Source organism: Calliopsis andreniformis, unplaced genomic scaffold (assembly GCF_051401765.1).
Source record: "Calliopsis andreniformis isolate RMS-2024a unplaced genomic scaffold, iyCalAndr_principal scaffold0035, whole genome shotgun sequence".
Lineage (NCBI taxonomy): Eukaryota > Metazoa > Arthropoda > Insecta > Hymenoptera > Andrenidae > Calliopsis > Calliopsis andreniformis.
In genome coordinates this window covers 5,191,336-5,200,056 of record NW_027480444.1, presented here as the reverse complement: position 1 = coordinate 5,200,056, position 8,721 = coordinate 5,191,336, and positions in this window count along the sequence as shown.

The window sequence follows — 8,721 nt, the reverse complement described above, 5'->3', positions numbered from 1 at the left end:
ATTGCACATTGAGTATTGAGTATTGAAAACTGTAAATTGAGGATATTCTATTGAGGATTGAGGATTGACAACTGAATGTTGAGTACTGAGGGCTGAAGATTGAGGATTCAGTATTGAGGATTCAGAATTGAGGTTTGAGGACTGAGGATTGAAGATTGAGTATTGAGGATTGATGATTGAGGATTGAGGATTAAGGATTGAGGATTCAGGATGAGGGCTGAGGGTTGAGGATTGAGGCTTGAGGACTAAGGACAGAGGCTTGAGGATTGAGAATTGAGGATTGACGATTGAGGATTGAAGATTGAGGATTGGGTATTGAGGATCGAAGAATGAGGATTGAGGATTGAGGATTGAGGATTGAGGATTGAATATTGAGGATTGAGGATTGAGGATTGACGATTGAGGATTGAGGATTGAGGATTGAGGATTGAGGATTGATGATGGAGGATTGAAGATTGAGTATTGGGTATTGAAGGTTGAGGATTGTGGATTGAGGATTGAGGATTGAGGGTTGAAGATTGCGTACTGAGGGTTAAAGATTAAGATTGAGGATCGAGGATTGAGGATTGAGGATTGAGGGTTGTGGATTGAGGACGAGGACTGGGGATTGAGTATTGATGTTTGAAGTCTGAGGATTCAGGATTGAGGATTGAGAATTGAGGATTGTGGGTTGAGGATTGAAGATTGAGGATTCGGTATTGAGGATTGAAGAATGAGGATTGAGGAGTGAGGACTGAGGGTTGAGGATAGCAGATTGAGTATTGAGGATTGAAGATTGAGGACTGAGGATTGAGGATTGAGGATTGACGATTGAGAATTGAGGGTTGAGGATTGAGGATTGAAGATTGAGTATTGGGTGTTGAGGATTGAAAAATGAGGATTGAGGATTGAGGATTGAGGATTGAGGATTGAAGATTGAGAATTGAGGATTGAAGATTGAGGATTGAGGATTGAGGATTGAGGATTGAGGATTGAGGATTGAGGATTGAGGATTGCGGATAGAAGATTGAGGATTGGGTATTGCGGATTGAACATTGAGGATTGAGGATTGAGGATTGAGGATTGAGGATTGAGGATTGAGAATTGAGGATTGAGGATTGAGGATTGAAGATTGAGGATTGGGTATTGAGGATTGAAGAATGAGGATTGAGGATTGAGGATTGAGGATTGAGGATTGAGGATTGAAGACTGTGTATGGAGCATTGAAGATTGAGGATTGAGGAGTGAGTATTGAAGATTGAGGATTTGGGACTGAGGATTGAAGATTGAGGATTGAGGATTGAGGATTGAAGATTGAGGTTTGGGGATTGAGGATTGAAGATTGAGGATTGGGTATTGAGGATTGAAGAATGAGGACTGAGGATTGAGGATTGAGGATTGAGGATTGAAGATTGAGTATTGTGGATTGAAGATTGACGATTGAGGATTGAGGTTTGAGGATTGAGGATTGAGGATTGAGGATTGAGGATTGAAGATTGAGTATTGAGGATTGAAGATTGAGGATTGAAAATTGAGGATTGACGATTGAGGATTGAGGATTGAGGATTGAGGATTGAGGATTGAGAATTGAGGATTGAGGATTGAGGATTGAAGATTGAGGATTGGGTATTGAGGATTGAAGAATGAGTATTGAGGATTGAAGACTGAGGATTGAGGATTGAGGATTGAGGATTGAGGTTTGAAGATTGAGGATTGGGGACTGAGTGTTGAGGGTTGAGTGATGAGAATTGATGTTTGTGGATAGAGATTTGAAGATTGCAGGCTGAGTATTGAGTATTGAAACCTGTGAATTGAGGATATTCTATTGAGGATTGAGGATTCACAACTGATTGTTGAGGTCTGAGGTCTGAAGGTTGAGCGTTCAGGATTGTGGACTCAGGATTGAGGTTTGAGGACTGAGGATTGAGGATTCAGGATTGAGGATTGAGGATTGAGGGTTGAGGATTGCAGGTTGAGGATTGCGTATTGAGGATAGAACATTGAGGATTGAGGATTGAGTATTGAGGATTGAGGATTGAGGATTGAGGTTTGAGGATTGAGGATTGAGGATTGAGTATTGAGGATTGAAGATCGAATATTGATGATTGAAGATTGAGGATCGAGGATTGAGGGTTGTGGATTCAGGACGAGGACTGAGGGTTGAGTATTGATGTTTGATGTCTGGGGATTGAGGATTGGGGATTGAGAATTGAGGATTGAGAATTGAGGATTGAAGATTGAGGATTGGGTGTTGAGGATTGAAGAATGAGGATTGAAGAATGAAGATTGTGGATTGGGTATTGAGGATTGAAGAATGAGGATTGAGGGTTGAGGATTGAGGATTGAGGATTGGAGATTGAGTATTGAGGATTGAAAATTGAGGATTGAGGATTGAGGGTTAAGGATTGAGGATTGAAGAATGAGGATTGAGGATTGAGGATTGAGGATTGAAGATTGCAAATTGAGTATTGAGGATTGAATATTGAGGATTGAGGATTGAAGATTGAGGATTGGGTATTGAGGATTGAAGAATGAGGATTGAGGATTGAGGATTGAGGATTGAGGATTGAGGATTGAAGACTGAGTATTGAGGATTGAAGATTGAGGATTGAGGAGTGAGTATTGAAGATTGAGGATTTGGGACTGAGGATTGAAGATTGAGGATTGAGGATGGAGGATTGAATATTGAATATTGAGGATTGAATATTGAATATTGAGGATTGAAGATTGAGGATTGAAAATTGAGGATTGAGGATTGAGGATTGAGGATTGAGGATTGAGGATTGAGGATTGAGGATTGAGGATTGGAGCACGAGGACTGGGGATTGAGAATTGATGATTGAGGATTGAAGAATGAAGATTGTGGATTGGGTATTGAGGATTGAAGAATGAGGATTGAGGATATTCTATTGCGGATTGAGGATTGACAACTGATTGTTGAGGACTGAGGGCTGAAGATTGAGGATGCAGGATTGAGGATTCAGAATTGAGGTTTGAGGACTGAGGATTGAGGATTGGAGAATGAGGATTGAAGATTGAGGATTGAGGATTGAAGATTGCAGATTGAGTATTGAGGATTGAAGATTGCGGATTGAGGATTGAGGATTGAGGATTGAGGATTGAAGATTGAATATTGAGGATTGAAGACTGACGATTGAGGGTTGAGGATTGAGGATTGAGGATTGGAGATTGAGTATTGAGAATTGAAAATTGAGGATTGAGGATTGAGGGTTAAGGATTGAGGATTGAAGAATGAGGATTGAGGATTGAGGATTGAGGATTGAAGATTGCAAATTGAGTATTGAGGATTGAATATTGAGGATTGAGGATTGAAGATTGAGGATTGGGTATTGAGGATTGAAGAATGAGGATTGAGGATTGAGGATTGAGGATTGAGGATTGAGGATTGAAGACTGAGTATTGAGGATTGAAGATTGAGGATTGAGGAGTGAGTATTGAAGATTGAGGATTTGGGACTGAGGATTGAAGATTGAGGATTGAGGATTGAGGATTGAGGATTGAGGATTGGGTATTGAGGATTGAAGAATGAGGATTGAGGATTGAGGATTGAGGATTGAGGATTGAGGATTGAAGACTGAGTATTGAGGATTGAAGATTGAGGATTGAGGAGTGAGTATTGAAGATTGAGGATTTGGGACTGAGGATTGAAGATTGAGGATTGAGGATTGAGGATTGAGGATTGAGGATTGAAGAATGAGGATTGAGGATTGAGGATTGAGGATTGAAGATTGCAAATTGAGTATTGAGGATTGAATATTGAGGATTGAGGATTGAAGATTGAGGATTGGGTATTGAGGATTGAAGAATGAGGATTGAGGATTGAGGATTGAGGATTGAGGATTGAGGATTGAAGACTGAGTATTGAGGATTGAAGGTTGAGGATTGAGGAGTGAGTATTGAAGATTGAGGATTTGGGACTGAGGATTGAAGATTGAGGATTGAGGATTGAGGATTGAGGATTGAGGATTGAGGTTTGAGGATTGAAGATTGAGTATTGAGGATTGAGTATTGACGATTGAGTATTGAGGATTGAAGATTGACGATTGAGGATTGAGGATTGAGGATTGAGGATTGAGGATTGAGGATTGAGGATTGAAGATTGAGTATTGAGTATTGAAGATTGAGGATTGAGGATTGAGGATTCAGGATGAGGGCAGAGGGTTGAGGATTGAGGCTTGAGGACTAAGGACAGAGGCTTGAGGATTGAGAATTGAGGATTGACGATTGAGGATTGAAGATTGAGGATTGGGTATTGAGGATCGAAGAATGAGGATTGAGGATTGAGGATTGAGGATTGAGGATTGAATATTGAGGATTGAGGATTGAGGATTGAAGATTGAGGATTGAGGATTGAGCATTGAGGATTGAAGATTGACGATTGACGATTGAGGATTGAGGATTGAGCATTCAGGATTGAGGATTGATGATGGAGGATTGAAGATTGAGTATTGGGTATTGAAGATTGAGGATTGTGGATTGAGGATTGAGGATTGAGGATTGAAGATTGCGTACTGAGGGTTAAAGATTAAGATTGAGGATTGAGGATTGAGGATTGAGGATTGAGGGTTGTGGATTGAGGACGAGGACTGGGGGTTGAGTATTGATGTTTGTAGTCTGAGGATTCAGGATTGAGGATTGAGAATTGAGGATTGTGGGTTGAGGATTGAAGATTGAGGATTCGGTATTGAGGATTGAAGAATGAGGATTGAGGAGTGAGGACTGAGGATTGAGGAGAGCAGATTGAGTATTGAGGATTGAAGATTGAGGACTGAGGATTGAGGATTGAGGATTGACGATTGAGAATTGAGGGTTGAGGATTGAGGATTGAAGATTGAGTATTGGGTGTTGAGGATTGAAAAATGAGGATTGAGGATTGAGGATTGAGGATTGAGGATTGAAGATTGAGAATTGAGGATTGAAGATTGAGGATTGAGGATTGAGGATTGAGGATTGAGGATTGAGGATTGAGGATTGAGGATTGCGGATAGAAGATTGAGGATTGGGTATTGCGGATTGAACATTGAGGATTGAGGATTGAGGATTGAGGATTGAGGATTGAGGATTGAGAATTGAGGATTGAGGATTGAGGATTCAAGATTGAGGATTGGGTATTGAGGATTGAAGAATGAGGATTGAGGATTGAGGATTGAGGATTGAGGTTTGAGGATTGAAGACTGAGTATTGAGGATTGAAGATTGAGGATTGAGGAGTGAGTATTGAAAATTGAGGATTTGGGACTGAGGATTGAAGATTGAGGATTGAGGATTGAGGATTGAGGATTGAGGATTGAGGATTGAGGATTGAAGATTGAGGATTGGGTATTGAGGATTGAAGAATGAGGACTGAGGATTGAGGATTGAGGATTGAGGATTGAAGATTGAGTATTGTGGATTGAAAATTGACGATTGAGGATTGAGGTTTGAGGATTGAGGATTGAGGATTGATGATTGAGGATTGAAGATTGAGTATTGAGGATTGAAGATTGAGGATTGAAAATTGAGGATTGAGGATTGAGGATTGAGGATTGAGGATTGAGGATTGAGGATTGAGGATTGAGGATTGAGGATTGAGGATTGAAGACTGAGTATTGAGGATTGAAGATTGAGGATTGAGGAGTGAGTATTGAAGATTGAGGATTTGGGACTGAGGATTGAAGATTGAGGATTGAGGATTGAGGATTGAGGATTGAGGATTGAGGATTGAGGATTGAAGATTGAGGATTGGGTATTGAGGATTGAAGAATGAGGACTGAGGATTTAAGATTGAGAATTGAAGATTGAGGATTGAACATTGAGGACTGAGAGTTCAGGGTTGAGTGATGAGAATTGATGTTTGTGGATAGAGATTTGAAGATTGCAGATTGAGTATTGAGTATTGAAAACTGTGAATTGAGGATATTCTATTGCGGATTGAGGATTGACAACTGATTGTTGAGGACTGAGGGCTGAAGGTTGAGGATGCAGGATTGAGGATTCAGAATTGAGGTTTGAGGACTGAGGATTGAGGTTTGAAGATTGAGTCTTGAGGGTTGAAGATTGAGGATTGAGGATTGAGGATTGCGGATTGAGGATTGAGAATGAGTGCTGAGGTCTGAGGATTGAGGTTAGAGGACTGAGAACAGAGGATTGAGGGTTGAGAATTGAAGATTGAGGATTGAGGACTGAAAATTGAGGATTGGGTATTGAGGATTGAAGAATGAGGATTGAGGATTGAGGATTGAGGATCGAGGATTGAGGATTGAAGATTGAGTATTCAGGATTGGAGATTGACGATTGAGGATTGAGGACCGAGGATTGAGGATTGAGGATTGAAGAATGAGTATTGAGGATTGAAGACTGAGGATTGAGGATTGAGGATTGAGGATTGAGGTTTGAAGATTGAGGATTGGGGACTGAGTGTTGAGGGTTGAGTGATGAGAATTGATGTTTGTGGATAGAGATTTGAAGATTGCAGGCTGAGTATTGAGTATTGAAACCTGTGAATTGAGGATATTCTATTGAGGATTGAGGATTCACAACTGATTGTTGAGGTCTGAGGTCTGAAGGTTGAGCGTTCAGGATTGTGGACTCAGGATTGAGGTTTGAGGACTGAGGATTGAGGATTCAGGATTGAGGATTGAGGATTGAGGATTGAGGATTGAGGATTGAGGATTGAGGATTGAGGATTGAGGATTGAGGATTGAAGATTGAGGATTGGGTATTGAGGATTGAAGATTGAGGATTGAGTATTGAGTATTGAGGATTGAGGATTGAAGATTGGGTATTGAGGATTGAAGATTGACGATTGAGGATTGAGGATTGAGTATTGAGGATTGAGTATTGACGATTGAGTATTGAGGATTGAAGATTGACGATTGAGGATCGAGGATTGAGGATTGAGGATTGAGGATTGAAGATTGAGTATTGAGTATGGAAGATTGAGGATTGAGGATTGGGGATTGAGGATTGAGGATTGAAGATTGCGTACTGAGGATTGAAGATTAAGATTGAGGATTGAGGATTGAGGATTGAGGATTGAGGATTGAGGATTGAAGATTGAGGATTGCGTATTGAGGATTGAAGATTGAGGATTGAGGATTGAGGATTGAGGATTGAGGATTGAAGATTGAGTACTGAGGATTGAAGATTAAGATTGAGGATTGAGGATTGAGGATTGAGGATTGAGGATTGAGGATTGAGTATTGAGGATTGAGGATTGAAGATTGAGGATTGGGTATTGAGGATTGAAGAATGAGGATTGAGGATTGAAGATTGAGGATTGGGTATTGAGGATTGAAGATTGACGATTGAGGATTGAGGATTGAGGATTGAGGATTGAGGATTGAGGATTGAGGATTGAAGATTGAGTATTGAGAATTGAAGATTGAGGATTGAGGATTGAGGATTGAGGATTGAGGATTGAAGATTGCGTACTGAGGATTGAAGATTATGAATGAGGATTGAGGATTGAGGACTGAGGATTGAGGATTGAGGATTGAAGATTGAGGATTGCGTATTGAGGATAGAACATTGAGGATTGAGGATTGAGTATTGAGGATTGAGGATTGAGGATTGAAGATTGAATATTGATGATTGAAGATTGAGGATCGAGGATTGAGTGTTGTGGATTGAGGACGAGGACTGAGGGTAGAGTATTGATGTTTGAGGTCTGAGGATTGAGGATTGAGGATTGAGAATTGAGGATTGGGGATTGAGGATTGAAGATTGAGGATTGGGTGTTGATAATTGAAGAATGAAGATTGAGGATTGAGGATTGTGCATTGAGGATTGAAGAATGAGGATTGAGGATTGAGGACTGAGGATTGAGGATTGAAGACTGAGTGTTGAGGGTTGAGTGATGAGAATTGATGTTTGTGGATAGAGATTTGAAGATTGCAGGTTGAGTATTGAGTATTGAAAACTGTGAAATCATGGTATTCTATTGAGGATTGAGGATGGACCACTGATTGTTGAGGACTGAGGGCTGTAGATTGAGGATTCAGGATTGAGGATACAGGATTGAGGTTTGAGGACTGAGGATTGAGGATTGGGGATTGAGGATTGAGGATTGAGGATTGATGATTGAGGATTGAAGATTGAATATTGATGATTAAAGATTGAGGGTTGAGGAATCAGGGTTGAACATTGAGTACTGAGTGTTGAGGGTTCAGTGATGAGAATTTATGTTTCTGGATAGAGATTTGAAGATTGCACATTGAGTATTGAGTATTGAAAACTGTAAATTGAGGATATTCTATTGAGGATTGAGGATTGACAACTGAATGTTGAGGACTGAGGGCTGAAGATTGAGGATTCAGTATTGAGGATTCAGAATTGAGGTTTGAGGACTGAGGATTGAAGATTGAGTATTGAGGATTGATGATTGAGGATTGAGGATTGAGGACTGAGGATTCAGGATGAGGGCTGAGGGTTGAGGATTGAGGCTTGAGGACTAAGGACAGAGGCTTGAGGATTGAGAATTGAGGATTGACGATTGCGGATTGAAGATTGAGGATTGGGTATTGAGGATCGAAGAATGACGATTGAGGATTGAGGATTGAGGATTGAGGATTGAATATTGAGGATTGAGGATTGAGGATTGAAGATTGAGGATTGAGGATTGAGCATTGAGGATTGAAGATTGACGATTGACGATTGAGGATTGAGGATTGAGGATTGAGGATTGAGGATTGAGGATTGCGGATAGAAGATTGAGGATTGGGTATTGCGGATTGAACATTGA